The sequence below is a fragment of the Pseudophryne corroboree genome, unplaced genomic scaffold, assembly GCF_028390025.1.
Source record: "Pseudophryne corroboree isolate aPseCor3 unplaced genomic scaffold, aPseCor3.hap2 scaffold_150, whole genome shotgun sequence".
Lineage (NCBI taxonomy): Eukaryota > Metazoa > Chordata > Amphibia > Anura > Myobatrachidae > Pseudophryne > Pseudophryne corroboree.
The window spans coordinates 712,780-736,080 of record NW_026968131.1 but is presented as its reverse complement, the minus strand read 5'-3'; the positions used below and the strand labels follow the sequence as shown (position 1 = coordinate 736,080).

Sequence of the window (23,301 nt, the reverse complement as noted above, 5' to 3'; positions counted from 1 at the left end):
GATTTGAATATGGTGATGTCATCCAAGCAGTGGGTCAAAGTTGGCTTCAACCCTCGTCTGCATATGAAAAGAGAAAAGGAGCGTGCAGGGCATGGAGGCCTTTTGTGGTGCTTGGATGACCCCTAGTTCGCATTAAGCACCCCCACCCTCCTTCGGTGTGGGGCTCATGTTGGCCATTCCCCAGCCCCTGAAGCATTCAAGCTGATTTCTTGCTGCAGCTGGGCACTGTAACAGCTCCAGAGCTGCTCTGTAAAGCAAGTAAAAGGGTGTGGGCCCTGCAGCACTACCCGTAGTTTGCATTGTGCATTGGGAGGCACAAAGTAAGCAGACGGGAGGAGAAGTCAGGATAGTGCACAAGGGTATAGAAGGGAGGGGCTCAAGAAAAAAGAAGTGGAACCAGACAGCAAACTAGGCTGGAGAGAGACCTGAGACAAAGAGATCTGAATTACATGAGAGCCGACCAGGGAAAACTCAAATTATGCAGTCAAGTTTCCCACATTTGGGGAAATCGCAGGGGCAGCACACCCAGAGTGCAATGGGTGAGCCTTGCCCTGGGAGAAGCAACTTCATGATCATAGTATCTCACCTGGCAGGTAAGTAGGAGTTGGGCTAGAGCTGGGGAGGGTCGCTGCTCGGGCACCCCCCTGTCAAGTGAAGGAGATCCAACTGAGGCAGCACAAGGGAACTCTCGAAAGAAGAACAAGGCTAGAGGAAGATCTGAGACAAAGAAATCTGACTTTTACCAGAGCTGACCAGAGGAAAGCACAAACACAGTCCCCCACTACCACAAATAATGCAGTCGAGTTTCCCACATTTGGGGAAATCACAGGGGTCAGCATACCCAGAATGCAATGAATGAACCTAACCCTGGGAGAACAATCTTCATGACCATGGTATCTCCTATGCAAAATAAGTATGATTTGGGATAGGGCTGGGGAGGGCCGTTGCTCAGGCACATCTCTGTCAAGTAAGTTGCATTTGATTTGTTGTTTGGGGGTGCTTCAGTATTAGGCAGCCTTCTGCCCTACCATGTTCATCTGAAAATATGTGTTCTCCCTGCAGTTGTTGTCCCCAGATGAGAGTTCCCTTGTGCTGCCTCAGTTGAATCTCCTTTTGGAGAAGACCTCAATAAGATTGTAGCTGATCTGGCTACTGCTAAAACAGCTTGCCTACCTAGTATGACTCCTACCACGCAGAAGGCTAAAAGTACTTTTCTTGGCCCTTTCATCCTCCAGGTAAAGCGTACCCAAGGTCAGGCATACCCAAAGCAAGCTCATGTTTCCAGACCTGCCAAGCCCAGACTGAAGCAATCCTGGGCTGCCCATCAGCCTGCTTCCAAAACGGACAAGCCTGCCGCATGACGGTGCAGGCCTCCCTCTGGGGGATCCCAGGGTGGGGGGCCCGACTTCTAGGTTTGGCAAAGAAAGGTATAATTCTAAGCTAGAGAATTCTGTTTGGAGCTCACCTTGTACTTTGTGAAGAAATAATCAGCATTGTGGCTGAGCAGATACATGTAGTGTGTGGCTGCAAACTGCATGGATCTGCTGCGTTGTAATGCTGATTCTTTTTTTTTGCAAAGTACCAATAGCTTCATATAATGTTCACAATTTTTATGCAGGATCAAATAGCTCAATAGGTAGGGTGTTTGATTAGAATTCAACAGGTTATAGGTTTGAATCCTGGGTATGGTAGTTTGAGATGTGTTATTTAATAAAGTATGTTGTTCTGACTGCCGGCATCCTATCACCTGGGATATCATACTAAATAAATGGAGTTGATCAAATTTTTTTTTTTTTTTTTAACTAGGGACAATTTCCAGATAATTCTCTTTATAACTGAGATTGCCCCCTGGAACTTCACATCAGTTGACAACTATGCATGAGTGGGCAGTGCTTGCCCTGGATCTGTCCACCCATTTATGTGCCGCCATAAAATAAAGCATGACTAACAGTTATCCTGGGCGTACACTACACAATTATCTGTCAGGCTATCTATCCAGTCTGGATGGATGGAATGAAAATCTGGTAATGTATAGGAGCAAATGTCAATTAACCATTTGCTCCCAAACACTAGAAAAGTGGTCAAAAATGGTCATTACACAAATTGGTTAAACCCAAAATTTAACCAATTTGTTTAGGGGACCATTTTTGTCCATTTTTTAGTGTTTGAGAGTAAATCGTTGATGGTCATTTGCTCACATAGATAACCGGATTTCTATTCCAACCAGCCAGTGTTGGAGAGATGGTCTGCCAGATTACATAATGCATACCAGAGCCATAACTAGACTTTTTGGTGCCCTGTGACAGAGAATTATATGCCCTCCCCCCCATTTTTGCAATATGGACAAAAGGCGCATGCCTTGTGGGGAAGGGGCATAACAAGATTGGTCTCAGAGAAAGCACATGAGATATGAAGATATATCTAGTATACTTGACACTCAATGGTTTGTGGTATTGCAGGGGTGCCCTCCTTAAATGCATATACAGTCACACATGGCATGTTTGTGTAAATGGCATATCAGCAGTCAGCACTAACTGGTGACATGCCATTTGTACAAGTAAGCCATGTGTGACTAATATATAAACATACTTTATTAAATAACACCTCAAACTATCATACCCAGGATTCAAACCTATAACCTGTTAAATTCTAATCAAACACCCTACCCATTGAGCTACTTGATCCTGCATCTATTCTAACCTCCAATAACAGATTCAGTTGCATTTTCCAGCGTGTTTTGTTTGCGCCTTTGCAAATGTCTTACATCGACAAACTTATTTAGTACTATTTTGCAAATAGGGTTACATTGTCGCAACATTGTGTTCCCTAATTGCTTGATTTTTTAAATGCAAAAATTGATAAAGACACCTGATAATTGCTCTGTGGAGTCTTCTTTTGTGTCTACTTCTTATCTACATTTAATTCCCTACCTATAATCAAGGCATTTTTAAATGCTGGGTGCTGCCAGGACGTGAGGCCTACCTAGTCTTTAGATCTGAATTTGAATGTACTTGTGAACTAACTTAATTTCCTACTTCTAAATTCATTCCTAAATTCACTACTTACATTAATCCTGTAGTTGGGCATTTTGGGACTTCAATTGTGGGCATTGTTTTGTGTCCAGACCAGCAGCTGGTGGTGTGCATTTGCTGGAAAGGCATCGAAGACCTCCGATATGCTGCATCTCCTGATGTGTGTCTGCCTCAAGTGGCTGTCAGCATATGCATGCTAGACACCCCATTCCAAGCTGATTGTGACATCACGGAACATGCATCATAGAACAGGCATGCTAGAACATGGGTCTTCAACCTGCGACCCTCCAGCTGCTGTGGAACTACATATCCCAGCATGCCCTGCCTCAGTTTTAGCATACCTTAATAGCAAAACTGTGGCAGGGCATGCTGGGATGTGTAGTTTCACAGCAGCTGGAGGGCCACAGGATGAAGACCCATGTGCTAGAACCAAACCGCAGGTACATTGAATGCTAGCAAGCTGAATGTTTAAATCCTTTTTGTTCCGCAGCATTCCAATGCGGAAGATTCCATGGAACCAGAGATTATTCCATTGAGAAGGACATGCTGCCTGGATGACTGCACTGTGCAAATTAAATCACGGAGCCAGTTGGCTTGTGGGTGGCTCTGGTGACTGGGTGGTTGGGTGGGCGGTGTGTCGGAGGTGGAGCACATGCAAATGAATGTGTATCATCCAGCTAGTGAGAGAGAAAACTCATGCAGGAGTGTGCCTGCTTGTCAGTGAGTTATGCACCTTGCCAGACGTCAAATCTACATGGAGCAACTGGAGGGGACAAGAGCAGGTTTGGAAAATATAGACAGAAGAGCATATATGCTGGCGCATTCTCCATGATTGTGTCAGCTTATGTTTTGTTGCACTGCACTTTCCTCCACTAAGTTTTAGCCATTTTGTTTAAACGCAAGTGTAGTTGCTTCTCGCTCTTTTGGCTGTGATATTGTATTGTGGTTGAAGAGTCTGCTGGAGGGATTGTTTTCTTCATTGGCGAGAGACTGAAGATATTCCAGGATGGAAGGCTTGGGAACACTATCCGTTTTTCAGTTGTGGAAGAGTTGAAAGACCGGATTGGACTACATTCTATAGTAAAGGGTATCTTTGTATTTATTAATCCTCCCTTTATATGTGTCTGTCTTTCAATAAAGCTTTGGGCTTGTGATTCCGTCACCCTCTTACACTCCACACCCATAGCCTTATTAACTATTGTATTGTTTAAATGTATAGTGCAGTTCATGATTTATAGTGTAGGCTGACCTGTACTGTAGTTCTTGAACTGTACTATACCGACAGCATTTGTATTGTGATTTGGCTGTGCTGCAACACAGTACTTATGTGTGTAATGTTTATATATGTTTTTTTGCTTCTTTATGTCAATAAAGACTGCTTTTTCAATCCAATATCTGAAAACAATCAATGTTTATCTTTGATGGCAATAGAAGTGGTATGATATTTGCTGCTTTTGAAAGGCAATATCTGATATGTCCCCTATCTGGGAACCATATATTAAATGGCTTTTCAGAAAAGGGAGATGGGAGAAGAGCTTTCAGTACTTGTAGGACCGATGCACATTTCCTATTCTAGCCTCCAAAAACAGATTCAGTTGCATTTTCCAGCGTGTTTTGGATGCGCCTTTGCAAATGTCTTACATCGACAAACTTATTTAGTACTATTTTGCAAATAGGGTTACATTGTTGCAACATTGTGTTCCCTAATTGCTTGATTTTTTAAATGCAACAATTGATAAAAACACCTGATAACTGCTCTGCGGAGTCTTATTTTGTGTCTACTTCTTATCTACATTTAATACCGTACCTCTAATCAAGGCATTTTTAAATGCTGGCGGCTGCCAGGACGTGAGGCCTACCTAGACTTTAGATCTGAATTTGAATGTACTTGTGAACTAACTTAATTTCCTACTTCTAAATTCATTCCTAAATTCACTACTTACATGAATCCTGTAGTTGGGCATTTTGGGACTTCGATTGTGGGCATTGTTTTGTGTCCAGACCAGCAGCAGGTGGTGTGCATTTGCTGGAAAGGCATCGAAGACCTCCGATATGCTGCATCTCCTGATGTTTGTCTCCCTCAAGTGGCTGTCAGCAAATGCCAGCTAGACACCCCATTCCAAGCTGATTGTGACATCACGGAACATGCATCATAGAACAGGCATGCTAAAACATGGGTCTTCAACCTGCGACCCTCCAGCTGCTGTAGAATTACACATCCCAGCATGCCCTGCCTCAGTTTTAGCATACCTTATAGCAAAACTGTGGCAGGGCGTGCTGGGATGTGTAGTTTCACAGCAGCTGGAGCTCCACAGGATGAAGACCCATGTGCTAGAGCCAAGCCGCAGGTACATTGAATGCTAGCAAGCTGAATATTTAAATCCTTTTTGTTCCGCAGCATTCCAATGCGGAAGATTCCATGGAACCAGAGATCCTTCCATTGAGAAGGACATGCTGCCTGGATGACTACACTGTGCAAATTAAATCACGGAGCCAGTTGGTTTGTGGGTGGCTCTGGTGACTGGGTGGTTGGGTGGGTGGTGTGTCGGAGGTGGAGCACATGCAAATGATTGTGTATCATCCAGCTAGTGAGAGTGAAAACTCATGCAGGAGTGTGCCTGCTTGTCAGTGGGTTATGCACCTTGCCAGACGTTAAATCTACATAGAGCAGCTGGAGGGGACAAGAGCATGTTTGCAAAATATAGATAGAAGAGCATATATGCTGGCGCATTCTCCATGATTGTGTCAGCTTATGTTTTGGTGCACTGCACTTTCCTCCACTAAGTTTTAGCCATTTTTGTTAAGCTCAAGTGTAGTTGCTTCTCGGCCTTTTGGCTGTGATCTTGTATTGTGGTTGAAGGGTCTGCTGGAGGGAGGGATTGCTTTCTTCATTGGCGAAAGACCAAAGATATTCCAGGATGGAAGGCTTGGGAACACTATCCGTTTTTCAATTGTGGAAGAGTTGAAAGACCGGATTGGACTACATTCTATAGTAAAGGATGTCTTTCTATTTATTAATCCTCCCTTTATATGTGTCAGTCTTTCAATAAAGCTTCGGGCTTGTGATTCCCTCACCCTCTTACACTCCACACCCATAGCCTTATTAACTGTTGTATTATTGTACAGTTTAAATGTATAGTGCAGTTCATGATTTATAGTGTAGGCTGGCCTGTGCTGTAGTTCTTGAACTGTACTATACCATCAGCATTTCTATTGTGTTTTGGCTGTGCCGCAACGCGGTACTTATGTGTGTAATGTTTATGTATGTTTTTTTGCTTCTTTATGTGCATCGGTCCTACAAGTACTGAAAGCTCTTCTCCCATCTCCCTTTTCTGAAAAGCCATTTAATATATGGTTCCCAGATAGGGGACATATCAGATATTGGATTTCAAAAGCATCAAATATCATACCACTTTTATTGCCATCAAAGATAAACATTGATTGTTTTCAGATATTGGCTTGAAAAAGCAGTCTTTATTGACATAAAAAAAAACATACATAAACATTGCACACATAAATACAGTGTTGCAGCACAGCCAAAACACAATACAAATGCTGACGGTATAGTACAGTTCAAGAACTACAGCACAGGCCAGTCTACACTATAAATCATGAACTGCACTATACATTTAAACTATACAATAATACAACAGTTAATAAGGCTATGGGTGTGGAGTGTAAGAGGGTGAGGGATTCACAAAACCGAAGCTTTATTGTAACACAGACACATATAAGGGGAGGGTCAATAAATAGAAAGATATCCTTTACTATAGAATGTAGTCCAATCCGACCTCTGTGCTCTTCCACAACTGAAAAACAGATAGTGTTCCCAAGCCTTCCATCCTGGAATATCTTTGGTTTTTCGCCAATGAAGAAAACAATCCCTCCCTCCAGCAGACCCTTCAACCACGATACAAGATCACAGCCAAAAGGCCGAGAAGCAACTACACTTGAGCTTAACAAAAATGGCTAAAACTTAGTGGAGGAAAGTGCAGTGCACCAAAACATAAGCTGACACAATCATGGAGAATGCGCCAGCATATATGCTCTTCTATCTATATTTTGCAAACCTGCTCTTGTCCCCTCCAGCTGCTCTATGTAGATTTAACGTCTGGCAAGGTGCATAACCCACTGACAAGCAGGCACACTCCTGCATGAGTTTTCTCTCTCACTAGCTGGATGATACACAATCATTTGCATGCGCTCCACTTCCGACACACCACCCACCCAACCACCCAGTCACCAGAGCCACCCACAAGCCAACTGGCTCCGTGATTTAATTTGCACAGTGTAGTCATCCAGGCAGCATGTCCTTCTCAATGGAAGGATCTCTGGTTCCATGGAATCTTCCGCATTGGAATGCTGCGGAACAAAAAGGATTTAAATATTCAGCTTGCTAGCATTCAATGTACCTGCGGCTTGGCTCTAGCACATGGGTCTTCATCCTGTGGCCCTCCAGCTGCTGTGAAACTACACATCCCAGCATGCCCTGCCACAGTTTTGCTATTAAGGTATGCTAAAACTGAGGCAGGGCATGCTGGGATGTGTAGTTCCACAGCAGCTGGAGGGTCGCAGGTTGAAGACCCATGTTTTAGCATGCCTGTTCTATGATGCATGTTCCATGATGTCACAATCAGCTTGGAATGGGGTGTCTAGCAGGCATTTGCTGACAGCCACTTGAGGGAGACACACATCAGGAGATGCAGCATATCGGAGGTCTTCGATGCCTTTCCAGCAAATGCACACCACCTGCTGCTGGTCTGGACACAAAACAATGCCCACAATCGAAGTCCCAAAATGCCCAACTACAGGATTCATGTAAGTAGTGAATTTAGGAATGAATTTAGAAGTAGGAAATTAAGTTAGTTCACAAGTACATTCAAATTCAGATCTAAAGACTAAACACAAAACACAAAATAAGACTCCACAGAGCAATTATCAGGTGTCTTTATCAATTGTTGCATTTAAAAAATCAAGCAATTAGGGAACACAATGTTGCGACAATGTAACCCTATTTGCAAAATAGTACTAAATAAGTTTGTCGATGTAAGACATTTGCAAAGGCGCAAACAAAACACGCTGGAAAATGCAACTGAATCTGTTTTTGGAGGTTAGAAAAGATGCAGGATCAAGTAGCTCCATGGGTAGGGTGTTTGATTAGAATTCAACAGGTTATAGGTTTGAATCCTGGGTATGATAGTTTGAGATGTTATTTAATAAAGCATGTTTATATATTAGTCACACATTGCTTACTTGTACAAATGGCATGTCACCAGTTAGTGCTGACTGCTGATATGCCATTTGCACTAAAACAAATTAAAATGGTAAAAGTTATTGTACTTTAAGTAAAAATAAAAGCTAAAATATCAATCCCAGTTTTGGATTACTTTAATGAACAAAAAAAAAATGCATATAGCAAAGGATAGTTTCAATCTGCCTACCTCTGGGTTATGGACCCAGCATGCTTCCATTACAGTACTCTGCTGCACATGTAAGTGCAAGAGATCCTGAAGCACTCACTCATCATGGGAAAGTACCAATGTGTTTCTTCATTGGTTGATGGAAGAAACATCTTACAAAAACTCTCCACATTATTGACTTTTTAAAATGTTTCTAGGAATCGTTCTAGATGAATGCTTATTAGCCTTTGTCAGTATGGACTTTTACAAAGTGTTGCTGTGGCGCAATCAGTTACTGTGTAAGGCTATTAACCAAAAGGTTGGTGGTTCAATCCCACCCAGGGACGTAATTGACCTTGTTATCAGATTTTGGTGATCTTTATGTAGACAAGTCAAAATTTCAAACCTCCTCTTATGGTGTAGGGTACCTGGCCTTCTCTGATGTAATCAGAGTTAGATTTGATTCAGTGATTTTATAAAAACAGCTAGGAAGCACAATTTAGCAGTGGGTTGCAGAGAAAAAGAAATATGCTGGCAAAAAAATCCAATTGAGTGATTAAACAGCTCTTCATTTTCTGGCTTTATTTTTATGCTAACAAATTTGTTCTCTGAAAAGTGTCCACAAAGCCAAGTTTCTGATTAACACCTTTGTAGGGATGGTTTTTAACCTATTACTAAATTAAACTTGCTTCATTGGAAAGGCAGCAAGATGCATCCTCATTTCAATATCTACTGAAATAATACAGGTTGACACCAGGAAACATTAACGCCACTGCATCCTTTGTGCTTTCTCATGTGGAAGTCTGTTTAATGTGAAAACAAGGTGATATCTAATTAGCACACAGGTAAGGAATTAAGAAAATCTTTATTTAAGGGTGAAGATGTTTCTCACAAAATCGTTGCCCCAATGCATCATTGAAATTCAAGCTGGAAAGATGATTTTAATATATCACTTGTACATTTTGTATTGCTCTTCTGGTGACAATGTAGTTTGTTTTTGTCAATTACCATTTTAATAATCGGGTAAAGAAAATTAAGTGGATTTTTGAAAGAAAACAATACTGTCAATATACTATTAAAACAAATGAAAATGGTAAAAGTTATTGTACTTTAAGTAAAAATAAAAGAGCAAAAATATCAATCCCAGTTTTGGATTACTTTAATTAACAAAAAAAAAACGCATATAGCAGAGGATAGTTTCAATCTGCCTACCTCTGTGCTATGGACCCAGCATGCTTCCATTACAGTACTCTGCTGCACATGTAACTGCAAGAGATCCTGAAGCACTCACTCATCATGGGAAAGTACCAATGTGTTTCTTCATTGGTTGATGGAAGAAACATCTTACAAAAACTCTCCAGATTATTGACTATTTAAAGTTTTTCAAGGAAACGTTCTAGATGAATGCTTATTAGCCTTTGTCAGTATACACTTTTGCAAAGTGTCGCTGTGGCGCAATCAGTTAGTGTGTACGGCTATTAACCAAAAGGTTGGTGGTTCAATCCCACCCAGGGATGTAATTGACCTTGTTATCAGATTTTGGTGATCTTTAAGTAGACAAGTCAAAATTTCAAAAACCCCTGTTATGGTGTAGGGTACCTGGCCTTCTCTGATGTAATCAGAGTTAGATTTGATTCAGTGATTTTATAAAAACAGCTAGGAAGCACAATTTAGCAGTGGTTTGCAGAGAAAAAGAAATATGCTGGCAAAAAAATCCAATTGAGTGATTAAACAGCTCTTCATTTTCTGGCTTTATTTTTATGCTAACAAATTTGTTCTCTGAAAAGTGTCCACAAAGCCAAGTATCTGATTAACATCTTTGTAGGGATGGTTTTTCACCTATTACTAAATTAAACTTGCTTCATTGGAAAGGCAGCAAGATGCATCCTCATTTCAATATCTCCTGAAATAATACAGGTTGACACCAGGAAACATTAACGCCACTGCATCCTTGCTGCTTTCTCATGTGGAAGTCTGTTTAATGTGAAAACAAGGTGATATCTAATTAGCACACAGGTAAGGAATTAAGAAAATCTTTATTTAAGGGTGAAGATGTTTCTCACAAAATCGTTGCCCCAATGCATCATTGAAATTCAAGCTGGAAAGATGATTTTAATATATCACTTGTACATTTTGTATTGCTCTTCTGGTGACAATGTAGTTTGTTTTTGTCAATTACCATTTTAATAATAGGGTAAAGAAAATTAAGTGGATTTTTGAAAGAAAACAATACTGTCAATATACTATTAAAACAAATTAAAATGGTAAAAGTTATTGTACTTTAAGTAAAAATAAAAGAGCAAAAATATCAATCCCAGTTTTGGATTACTTTAATTAACAAAAAAAAATGCATATAGCAGAGGATAGTTTCAATCTGCCTACCTCTGGGTTAAGGGGCCCAGCATGCTTCCATTGCAGTACTCTGCTGCACATGTAAGTGCAAGAGATCCTGAAGCACTCACTCATCATGGGAAAGTACCAATGCGTTTCTTCATTGGTTGATGGAAGAAACATCTTACAAAAACTCTCCAGATTATTGACTTTTTAAAGTTTTCTAGGAAACGTTCTAGATGAATGCTTATTAGCCTTTGTCAGTATGTACTTTTGCAAAGTGTCTCGGTGGTGCAATCGGTTAGTGTGTTTGGTTATTAACCAAAGGGTTGGTGGTTCAATCCCACCCAGGGATGTTATTGACCATGTCATCAGATTTTGGTGATCTTTAAGTAGACAAGTCAAAATTTCAAACCCCCTCTTATGGTGTAGGGTACCTGGCCTACTCTGATGTAATCAGAGTTAGATTTGATTAAGTGATTTTATAAAAGAACAGCTAGGAAGCACAACTTAGCAGTGGGTTGCAGAGAAAAAGAAATACGCTTGCAGAAAAATCCAATTGAGTGATTAAACAGCTCTTCATTTTCTGGCTTTATTTTTATGCTAACTAATTTGTTCTCTGAAAAGTGTCCACAAAGCCAAGTATCTGATTAACACCTTTGTAGGGATGGTTTTTCACCTATTACTAAATTAAACTTGCTTCATTGGAAAGGCAGCAAGTGATGTCATCCAAGCAGTGGGTCAAAGTTGGCTTCAACCCTCGTCTGCTTATGAAAAGAGAAAAGGGATATGCAGGGCATGGCAGCCTTTTGCGACGCTTGGATGACCCCTAGTTCGCATTAAACACCCCCACCCTCCTTCGGTGTGGGGCTCATGTTGGCCATGCCCCAGCCCCTGAAGCATTCAAGCTGATTTCTTGCAGCAGCTGGGTACTGTAACAGCTCCAGAGCTGCTCTGTAAGGCAAGTAAAAGGGTGTGGGCCCTGCAGCACTACCTGTAGTTTGCATTGTGCATTGGAAGGCACAAAGTAAGCAGACGGGAGGAGAAGTCAGGATAGTGCACAAGGTTATAGAAGGGAGGGGCTCAAGAAAAGAGAAGTGGAAACAGACAGCATACTAGGCTGGAGAGAGACCTGAGACAAAGAGATCTGAATTATACGAGAGCCGTCCAGGGGAAACACAAATTATGCAGTCAAGTTTCCCACATTTGGGGAAATCGCAAGGGGCAGCACACCCAGAGTGCAATGGGTGAGCCTTGCCCTGGGAGAAGCACCTTCATGATCATAGTATCTCACCTGGCAGGTTAGTAGGAGTTGGGCTAGAGCTGGGGAGGGTCGCTGCTCGGGCACTACCTTTCAAGTGAAGGAGATCCAACTGAGGCAGCACAAGGGAACTCTCAAAAGAAGAACAAGGCTAGAGGAAGATCTGAGACAAAGAAATCTGACTTTACCAGAGCTGACCAGAGGAAAGCACAAACACAGTCCACCACTACCACAAATAATGCAGTCGAGTTTCCCACATTTGGGGAAATCACAGGGGTCAGCATACCCAGAATGCAATGAATGAACCTCACCCTGGGAAAACAATCTTCATGACAATAGTATCTCCTATGCAAAATAAGTATGATTTGGGATAGGGCTGGGGAGGGCTGCTGCTCAGGCACATCTCTGTCAAGTAAAGGAGATTCAACTGAGGCAGCACAAGGGAACTCTCATCTGGGGACAACAACTGCAGGGAGAACACATATTTTCAGATGAACATGGGGTGGCAGAAGGCTGCCTAATACTGAAGCACCCCCAAACAACAAACCAAATGCAACAACTAGTGCAAGCATTCCTGGGGGATGGCCTGCAGCAGATGGATTTGAATATGGTGATGTCATCCAAGCAGTGGGTCAAAGTTGGCTTCAACCCTCGTCTGCATATGAAAAGAGAAAAGGAGCGTGCAGGGCATGGAGGCCTTTTGTGGTGCTTGGATGACCCCTAGTTCGCATTAAGCACCCCCACCCTCCTTCGGTGTGGGGCTCATGTTGGCCATTCACCAGCCCCTGAAGCATTCAAGCTGATTTCTTGCAGCAGCTGGGCACTGTAACAGCTCCAGAGCTGCTCTGTAAAGCAAGTAAAAGGGTGTGGGCCCTGCAGCACTACCCGCAGTTTGCATTGTGCATTGGGAGGCACAAAGTAAGCAGACGGGAGGAGAAGTCAGGATAGTGCACAAGGGTATAGAAGGGAGGGGCTCAAGAAAAAAGAAGTGGAACCAGACAGCAAACTAGGCTGGAGAGAGACCTGAGACAAAGAGATCTGAATTACATGAGAGCCGACCAGGGAAAACTCAAATTATGCAGTCAAGTTTCCCACATTTGGGGAAATCGCAGGGGCAGCACACCCAGAGTGCAATGGGTGAGCCTTGCCCTGGGAGAAGCAACTTCATGATCATAGTATCTCACCTGGCAGGTAAGTAGGAGTTGGGCTAGAGCTGGGGAGGGTCGCTGCTCGGGCACCCCCCTGTCAAGTGAAGGAGATCCAACTGAGGCAGCACAAGGGAACTCTCGAAAGAAGAACAAGGCTAGAGGAAGATCTGAGACAAAGAAATCTGAATTTTACCAGAGCTGACCAGAGGAAAGCACAAACACAGTCCCCCACTACCACAAATAATGCAGTCGAGTTTCCCACATTTGGGGAAATCACAGGGGTCAGCATACCCAGAATGCAATGAATGAACCTAACCCTGGGAGAACAATCTTCATGACCATGGTATCTCCTATGCAAAATAAGTATGATTTGGGATAGGGCTGGGGAGGGCCGTTGCTCAGGCACATCTCTGTCAAGTAAGTTGCATTTGATTTGTTGTTTGGGGGTGCTTCAGTATTAGGCAGCCTTCTGCCCTACCATGTTCATCTGAAAATATGTGTTCTCCCTGCAGTTGTTGTCCCCAGATGAGAGTTCCCTTGTGCTGCCTCAGTTGAATCTCCTTTTGGAGAAGACCTCAATAAGATTGTAGCTGATCTGGCTACTGCTAAAACAGCTTGCCTACCTAGTATGACTCCTACCACGCAGAAGGCTAAAAGTACTTTTCTTGGCCCTTTCATCCTCCAGGTAAAGCGTACCCAAGGTCAGGCATACCCAAAGCAAGCTCATGTTTCCAGACCTGCCAAGCCCAGACTGAAGCAATCCTGGGCTGCCCATCAGCCTGCTTCCAAAACGGACAAGCCTGCCGCATGACGGTGCAGGCCTCCCTCTGGGGGATCCCAGGGTGGGGGGCCCGACTTCTAGGTTTGGCAAAGAAAGGTATAATTCTAAGCTAGAGAATTCTGTTTGGAGCTCACCTTGTACTTTGTGAAGAAATAATCAGCATTGTGGCTGAGCAGATACATGTAGTGTGTGGCTGCAAACTGCATGGATCTGCTGCGTTGTAATGCTGATTCTTTTTTTTTGCAAAGTACCAATAGCTTCATATAATGTTCACAATTTTTATGCAGGATCAAATAGCTCAATAGGTAGGGTGTTTGATTAGAATTCAACAGGTTATAGGTTTGAATCCTGGGTATGGTAGTTTGAGATGTGTTATTTAATAAAGTATGTTGTTCTGACTGCCGGCATCCTATCACCTGGGATATCATACTAAATAAATGGAGTTGATCAAATTTTTTTTTTTTAACTAGGGACAATTTCCAGATACTTCTCTTTATAACTGAGATTGCCCCCTGGAACTTCACATCAGTTGACAACTATGCATGAGTGGGCAGTGCTTGCCCTGGATCTGTCCACCCATTTATGTGCCGCCATAAAATAAAGCATGACTAACAGTTATCCTGGGCGTACACTACACAATTATCTGTCAGGCTATCTATCCAGTCTGGATGGATGGAATGAAAATCTGGTAATGTATAGGAGCAAATGTCAATTAACCATTTGCTCCCAAACACTAGAAAAGTGGTCAAAAATGGTCATTACACAAATTGGTTAAACCCAAAATTTAACCAATTTGTTTAGGGGACCATTTTTGTCCATTTTTTAGTGTTTGAGAGTAAATCGTTGATGGTCATTTGCTCACATAGATAACCGGATTTCTATTCCAACCAGCCAGTGTTGGAGAGATGGTCTGCCAGATTACATAATGCATACCAGAGCCATAACTAGACTTTTTGGTGCCCTGTGACAGAGAATTATATGCCCTCCCCCCCATTTTTGCAATATGGACAAAAGGCGCATGCCTTGTGGGGAAGGGGCATAACAAGATTGGTCTCAGAGAAAGCACATGAGATATGAAGATATATCTAGTATACTTGACAATCAATGGTTTGTGGTTTTGCAGGGGTGCCCTCCTTAAATGCATATACAGTCACACATGGCATGTTTGTGTAAATGGCATATCAGCAGTCAGCACTAACTGGTGACATGCCATTTGTACAAGTAAGCCACGTGTGACTAATATATAAACATACTTTATTAAATAACACCTCAAACTATCATACCCAGGATTCAAACCTATAACCTGTTAAATTCTAATCAAACACCCTACCCATTGAGCTACTTGATCCTGCATCTATTCTAACCTCCAAAAACAGATTCAGTTGCATTTTCCAGCGTGTTTTGTTTGCGCCTTTGCAAATGTCTTACATCGACAAACTTATTTAGTACTATTTTGCAAATAGGGTTACATTGTCGCAACATTGTGTTCCCTAATTGCTTGATTTTTTAAATGCAAAAATTGATAAAGACACCTGATAATTGCTCTGTGGAGTCTTCTTTTGTGTCTACTTCTTATCTACATTTAATTCCCTACCTATAATCAAGGCATTTTTAAATGCTGGGTGCTGCCAGGACGTGAGGCCTACCTAGTCTTTAGATCTGAATTTGAATGTACTTGTGAACTAACTTAATTTCCTACTTCTAAATTCATTCCTAAATTCACTACTTACATTAATCCTGTAGTTGGGCATTTTGAGCCTTCAATTGTGGGCATTGTTTTGTGTCCAGACCAGCAGCTGGTGGTGTGCATTTGCTGGAAAGGCATCGAAGACCTCCGATATGCTGCATCTCCTGATGTGTGTCTGCCTCAAGTGGCTGTCAGCAAATGCATGCTAGACACCCCATTCCAAGCTGATTGTGACATCACGGAACATGCATCATAGAACAGGCATGCTAGAACATGGGTCTTCAACCTGCGACCCTCCAGCTGCTGTGGAACTACATATCCCAGCATGCCCTGCCTCAGTTTTAGCATACCTTAAAAGCAAAACTGTAGCAGGGCATGCTGGGATGTGTAGTTTCACAGCAGCTGGAGGGCAACAGGATGAAGACCCATGTGCTAGAACCAAACCGCAGGTACATTGAATGCTAGCAAGCTGAATGTTTAAATCCTTTTTGTTCCGCAGCATTCCAATGCGGAAGATTCCATGGAACCAGAGATTATTCCATTGAGAAGGACATGCTGCCTGGATGACTGCACTGTGCAAATTAAATCACGGAGCCAGTTGGCTTGTGGGTGGCTCTGGTGACTGGGTGGTTGGGTGGGCGGTGTGTCGGAGGTGGAGCACATGCAAATGAATGTGTATCATCCAGCTAGTGAGAGAGAAAACTCATGCAGGAGTGTGCCTGCTTGTCAGTGAGTTATGCACCTTGCCAGACGTCAAATCTACATGGAGCAACTGGAGGGGACAAGAGCAGGTTTGGAAAATATAGACAGAAGAGCATATATGCTGGCGCATTCTCCATGATTGTGTCAGCTTATGTTTTGGTGCACTGCACTTTCACTAAGTTTTAGCCATTTTGTTTAAACGCAAGTGTAGTTGCTTCTCGCTCTTTTGGCTGTGATATTGTATTGTGGTTGAAGAGTCTGCTGGAGGGATTGTTTTCTTCATTGGCGAGAGACTGAAGATATTCCAGGATGGAAGGCTTGGGAACACTATCCGTTTTTCAGTTGTGGAAGAGTTGAAAGACCGGATTGGACTACATTCTATAGTAAAGGGTATCTTTGTATTTATTAATCCTCCCTTTATATGTGTCTGTCTTTCAATAAAGCTTTGGGCTTGTGATTCCGTCACCCTCTTACACTCCACACCCATAGCCTTATTAACTATTGTATTGTTTAAATGTATAGTGCAGTTCATGATTTATAGTGTAGGCTGACCTGTGCTGTAGTTCTTGAACTGTACTATACCGACAGCATTTGTATTGTGTTTTGGCTGTGCTGCAACACAGTACTTATGTGTGTAATGTTTATGTATGTTTTTTTGCTTCTTTATGTCAATAAAGACTGCTTTTTCAATCCAATATCTGAAAACAATCAATGTTTATCTTTGATGGCAATAGAAGTGGTATGATATTTGCTGCTTTTGAAAGGCAATATCTGATATGTCCCCTATCTGGGAACCATATATTAAATGGCTTTTCAGAAAAGGGAGATGGGAGAAGAGCTTTCAGTACTTGTAGGACCGATGCACATTTCCTATTCTAGCCTCCAAAAACAGATTCAGTAGCATTTTCCAGCGTGTTTTGGATGCGCCTTTGCAAATGTCTTACATCGACAAACTTATTTAGTACTATTTTGCAAATAGGGTTACATTGTTGCAACATTGTGTTCCCTAATTGCTTGATTTTTTAAATGCAACAATTGATAAAAACACCTGATAACTGCTCTGCGGAGTCTTATTTTGTGTCTACTTCTTATCTACATTTAATTCCGTACCTCTAATCAAGGCATTTTTAAATGCTGGCGGCTGCCAGGACGTGAGGCCTACCTAGACTTTAGATCTGAATTTGAATGTACTTGTGAACTAACTTAATTTCCTACTTCTAAATTCATTCCTAAATTCACTACTTACATGAATCCTGTAGTTGGGCATTTTGGGACTTCGATTGTGGGCATTGTTTTGTGTCCAGACCAGCAGCAGGTGGTGTGCATTTGCTGGAAAGGCATCGAAGACCTCCGATATGCTGCATCTCCTGATGTGTGTCTCCCTCAAGTGGCTGTCAGCAAATGCCTGCTAGACACCCCATTCCAAGCTGATTGTGACATCACGGAACATGCATCATAGAACAGGCATGCTAGAACATGGGTCTTCAACCTGCGACCCTCCAGCTGCTGTGGAACTACACATCCCAGCATGCCCTGCCTCAGTTTTAGCATACCTTATAGCAAAACTGTGGCAGGGCATGCTGGGATGTGTAGTTTCACAGCAGCTGGAGGGCCACAGGATGAAGACCCATGTGCTAGAGCCAAGCCGCAGGTACATTGAATGCTAGCAAGCTGAATATTTAAATCCTTTTTGTTCCGCAGCATTCCAATGCGGAAGATTCCATGGAACCAGAGATCCTTCCATTGAGAAGGACATGCTGCCTGGATGACTACACTGTGCAAATTAAATCACGGAGCCAGTTGGTTTGTGGGTGGCTCTGGTGACTGGGTGGTTGGGTGGGTGGTGTGTCGGAGGTGGAGCACATGCAAATGATTGTGTATCATCCAGCTAGTGAGAGTGAAAACTCATGCAGGAGTGTGCCTGCTTGTCAGTGGGTTATGCTCCTTGCCAGACGTTAAATCTACATAGAGCAGCTGGAGGGGACAAGAGCATGTTTGCAAAATATAGATAGAAGAGCATATATGCTGGCGCTTTCTCCATGATTGTGTCAGCTTATGTTTTGGTGCACTGCACTTTCCTCCACTAAGTTTTAGCCATTTTTGTTAAGCTCAAGTGTAGTTGCTTCTCGGCCTTTTGGCTGTGATCTTGTATTGTGGTTGAAGGGTCTGCTGGAGGGAGGGATTGCTTTCTTCATTGGCGAAAGACCAAAGATATTCCAGGATGGAAGGCTTGGGAACACTATCCGTTTTTCAATTGTGGAAGAGTTGAAAGACCGGATTGGACTACATTCTATAGTAAAGGATGTCTTTCTATTTATTAATCCTCCCCTTATATGTGTCAGTCTTTCAATAAAGCTTCGGGCTTGTGATTCCCTCACCCTCTTACACTCCACACCCATAGCCTTATTAACTGTTGTATTATTGTACAGTTTAAATGTATAGTGCAGTTCATGATTTATAGTGTAGGCTGGCCTGTGCTGTAGTTCTTGAACTGTACTATACCATCAGCATTTCTATTGTGTTTTGGCTGTGCCGCAACGCGGTACTTATGTGTGTAATGTTTATGTATGTTTTTTTGCTTCTTTATGTGCATCGGTCCTACAAGTACTGAAAGCTCTTCTCCCATCTCCCTTTTCTGAAAAGCCATTTAATATATGGTTCCCAGATAGGGGACATATCAGATATTGGATTTCAAAAGCATCAAATATCATACCACTTTTATTGCCATCAAAGATAAACATTGATTGTTTTCAGATATTGGCTTGAAAAAGCAGTCTTTATTGACATTAAAAAAAACATACATAAACATTGCACACATAAATACAGTGTTGCAGCACAGCCAAAACACAATACAAATGCTGACGGTATAGTACAGTTCAAGAACTACAGCACAGGCCAGTCTACACTATAAATCATGAACTGCACTATACATTTAAACTATACAATAATACAACAGTTAATAAGGCTATGGGTGTGGAGTGTAAGAGGGTGAGGGATTCACAAAACCGAAGCTTTATTGTAACACAGACACATATAAGGGGAGGGTCAATAAATAGAAAGATATCCTTTACTATAGAATGTAGTCCAATCCGACCTCTGTGCTCTTCCACAACTGAAAAACAGATAGTGTTCCCAAGCCTTCCATCCTGGAATATCTTTGGTCTTTCGCCAATGAAGAAAACAATCCCTCCCTCCAGCAGACCCTTCAACCACGATACAAGATCACAGCCAAAAGGCCGAGAAGCAACTACACTTGAGCTTAACAAAAATGGCTAAAACTTAGTGGAGGAAAGTGCAGTGCACCAAAACATAAGCTGACACAATCATGGAGAAAGCGCCAGCATATATGCTCTTCTATCTATATTTTGCAAACCTGCTCTTGTCCCCTCCAGCTGCTCTATGTAGATTTAACGTCTGGCAAGGTGCATAACCCACTGACAAGCAGGCACACTCCTGCATGAGTTTTCTCTCTCACTAGCTGGATGATACACAATCATTTGCATGCGCTCCACTTCCGACACACCACCCACCCAACCACCCAGTCACCAGAGCCACCCACAAGCCAACTGGCTCCGTGATTTAATTTGCACAGTGTAGTCATCCAGGCAGCATGTCCTTCTCAATGGAAGGATCTCTGGTTCCATGGAATCTTCCGCATTGGAATGCTGCGGAACAAAAAGGATTTAAATATTCAGCTTGCTAGCATTCAATGTACCTGCGGCTTGGCTCTAGCACATGGGTCTTCATCCTGTGGCCCTCCAGCTGCTGTGAAACTACACATCCCAGCCTGCCCTGCCACAGTTTTGCTATTAAGGTATGCTAAAACTGAGGCAGGGCATGCTGGGATGTGTAGTTCCACAGCAGCTGGAGGGTCGCAGGTTGAAGACCCATGTTTTAGCATGCCTGTTCTATGATGCATGTTCCATGATGTCACAATCAGCTTGGAATGGGGTGTCTAGCAGGCATTTGCTGACAGCCACTTGAGGGAGACACACATCAGGAGATGCAGCATATCGGAGGTCTTCGATGCCTTTCCAGCAAATGCACACCACCTGCTGCTGGTCTGGACACAAAACAATGCCCACAATCGAAGTCCCAAAATGCCCAACTACAGGATTCATGTAAGTAGTGAATTTAGGAATGAATTTAGAAGTAGGAAATTAAGTTAGTTCACAAGTACATTCAAATTCAGATCTAAAGACTAAACACAAAACACAAAATAAGACTCCACAGAGCAATTATCAGGTGTCTGCATTGTTGCATTTAAAAAATCAAGCAATTAGGGAACACAATGTTGCGACAATGTAACCCTATTTGCAAAATAGTACTAAATAAGTTTGTCGATGTAAGACATTTGCAAAGGCGCAAACAAAACACGCTGGAAAATGCAACTGAATCTGTTTTTGGAGGTTAGAAAAGATGCAGGATCAAGTAGCTCCATGGGTAGGGTGTTTGATTAGAATTCAACAGGTTATAGGTTTGAATCCTGGGTATGATAGTTTGAGGTGTTATTTAATAAAGTATGTTTATATATTAGTCACACATGGCTTACTTGTACAAATGGCATGTCACCAGTTAGTGCTGACTGCTGATATGCCATTTGCACTAAAACAAATTAAAATGGTAAAAGTTATTGTACTTTAAGTAAAAATAAAAGCTAAAATATCAACCCCAGTTTTGGATTACTTTAATGAACAAAAAAAAATGCATATAGCAAAGGATAGTTTCAATCTGCCTACCTCTGGGTTATGGGCCCAGCATGCTTCCATTGCAGTACTCTGCTGCACATGTAAGTGCAAGAGATCCTGAAGCACTCACTCATCATGCGAAAGTACCAATGTGTTTCTTCATTGGTTGCTGGAAGAAACATCTTACAAAAACTCTCCAGATTATTGACTTTTTAAAGTTTTTCTAGGAAACGTTCTAGATGAATGCTTATTAATCTTTGTCAGTATGTACTTTTCGCAAAGTGTCTCTGTGGCGCAATCGGATAGTGTGTTCAGCTATTAATCAAAAGGTTGGTGGTTCAATCCCACCCAGGGACGTAATTGACCTTGTAATCAGATTTTGGTGATATTTAAGTAGACAAGTCAAAATTGCAAACCCCCTCTTATGGTGTAGGGTACCTGGCCTTCTCTGATGTAATCAGATTTGATTAAGTGATTTTATAAAAAAACAGCTAGGAAGCACAATTTAGCAGTGGGTTGCAGAGAAAAAGAAAAATGCTGGCAGAAAAATCCAATTGAGTGATTAAACAGCTCTTCATTTTCTGGCTTTATTTTTATGATAACAAATTTGTTCTCTGAAAAGTGTCCACAAAGCCAAGTATCTGATTAACATCTTTGTAGGGATGTTTTTTCACCTATTACTAAATTAAACTTGCTTCATTGGAAAGGCAGCAAGATGCATCCTCATTTCAATATCTACGGAAATAATACAGGTTGACACCAGGAAACATTAACGCCACTGCATCTTTGCTGTTTTCTCATGTGGAAGTCTGTTTAATGTGAAAACAAGGTGATATCTAATTAGCACACAGGTAAGGAATTAAGAAAATCTTTATTTAAGGGTGAAGATGTTTCTCACAAAATCGTTGCCCCAATGCATCATTGAAATTCAATCTGGAAAGATGATTTTAATATATCACTTGTACATTTTGTATTGCTCTTCTGGTGACAATGTAGTTTGTTTTTGTCAATTACCATTTTAATAATAGGGTAAAGAAAATTAAGTGGATTTTTGAAAGAAAACAATACTGTCAATATACTATTAAAACAAATTAAAATGGTAAAAGTTATTGTACTTTAAGTAAAAATAAAAGCTAAAATATCAATCCCAGTTTTGGATTACTTTAATGAACAAAAAAAAATGCATATAGCAAAGGATAGTTTCAATCTGCCTACCTCTGGGTTATGGGCCCAGCATGCTTCCATTGCAGTACTCTGCTGCACATGTAAGTGCAAGAGATCCTGAAGCACTCACTCATCATGCAAAAGTACCAATGTGTTTCTTCATTGGTTGCTGGAAGAAACATCTTACAAAAACTCTCCAGATTATTGACTTTTTAAAGTTTTTCTAGGAAACGTTCTAGATGAATGCTTATTAGTCTTTGTCAGTATGGACTTTTTGCAAAGTGTCTCTGTGGCGCAATCGGTTAGTGTGTTCAGCTATTAATCAAAACGTTGGTGGTTCAATCCCACCCAGGGACGTAATTGACCTTGTGATCAGATTTTGGTGATATTTAAGTAGACAAGTCAAAATTGCAAACCCCCTCTTATGGTGTAGGGTACCTGGCCTTCTCTGATGTAATCAGAGTTAGATTTGATTAAGTGATTTTATAAAAAATCAGCTAGGAAGCACAATTTAGCAGTGGGTTGCAGAGAAAAAGAAAAATGCTGGCAGAAAAATCCAATTGAGTGATTAAACAGCTCTTCATTTTCTGGCTTTATTTTTATGATAACAAATTTGTACTCTGAAAAGTGTCCACAAAGCCAAGTATCTGATTAACATCTTTGTAGGGATGGTTTTTCACCTATTACTAAATTAAACTTGCTTCATTGGAAAGGCAGCAAGATGCATCCTCATTTCAATATCTACGGAAATAATACAGGTTGACACCAGGAAACATTAACGCCACTGCATCTTTGCTGTTTTCTCATGTGGAAGTCTGTTTAATGTGAAAACAAGGTGATATCTAATTAGCACACAGGTAAGGAATTAAGAAAATCTTTATTTAAGGGTGAAGATGTTTCTCACAAAATCGTTGCCCCAATGCATCATTGAAATTCAAGCTGGAAAGATGATTTTAATATATCACTTGTACATTTTGTATTGCTCTTCTGGTGACAATGTAGTTTGTTTTTGTCAATTACCATTTTAATAATCGGGTAAAGAAAATTAATTGGATTTTTGAAAGAAAACAATACTGTCAATATACTATTAAAACAAATTAAAATGGTA

General features: G+C 41.5%; 6 non-coding genes across 6 annotated transcripts; all 6 read right to left on the bottom strand.

Moving 5' to 3' along the window:
- Positions 1–438: 438 nt before the first annotated feature.
- LOC135000085 (U1 spliceosomal RNA) lies at positions 439–601 on the bottom strand. Its single transcript, XR_010202121.1, has one exon. It is a non-coding gene; the product is annotated as a U1 spliceosomal RNA (small nuclear RNA).
- A 152-nt stretch (positions 602–753) lies between these two features.
- LOC134999653 (U1 spliceosomal RNA) lies at positions 754–917 on the bottom strand. The gene has a single exon (XR_010201731.1). It is a non-coding gene; the product is annotated as a U1 spliceosomal RNA (small nuclear RNA).
- A 10,990-nt stretch (positions 918–11,907) lies between these two features.
- Positions 11,908–12,071, bottom strand: LOC134999905 (U1 spliceosomal RNA). Its single transcript, XR_010201971.1, has one exon. It is a non-coding gene; the product is annotated as a U1 spliceosomal RNA (small nuclear RNA).
- Positions 12,072–12,221: 150 nt separating this feature from the next.
- On the bottom strand, positions 12,222–12,385 carry LOC134999748 (U1 spliceosomal RNA). Its single transcript, XR_010201822.1, has one exon. It is a non-coding gene; the product is annotated as a U1 spliceosomal RNA (small nuclear RNA).
- A 674-nt stretch (positions 12,386–13,059) lies between these two features.
- On the bottom strand, positions 13,060–13,222 carry LOC135000084 (U1 spliceosomal RNA). Its single transcript, XR_010202120.1, has one exon. It is a non-coding gene; the product is annotated as a U1 spliceosomal RNA (small nuclear RNA).
- A 152-nt stretch (positions 13,223–13,374) lies between these two features.
- LOC134999651 (U1 spliceosomal RNA) lies at positions 13,375–13,538 on the bottom strand. The gene has a single exon (XR_010201730.1). It is a non-coding gene; the product is annotated as a U1 spliceosomal RNA (small nuclear RNA).
- Between the last annotated feature and the right edge of the window lie 9,763 nt (positions 13,539–23,301).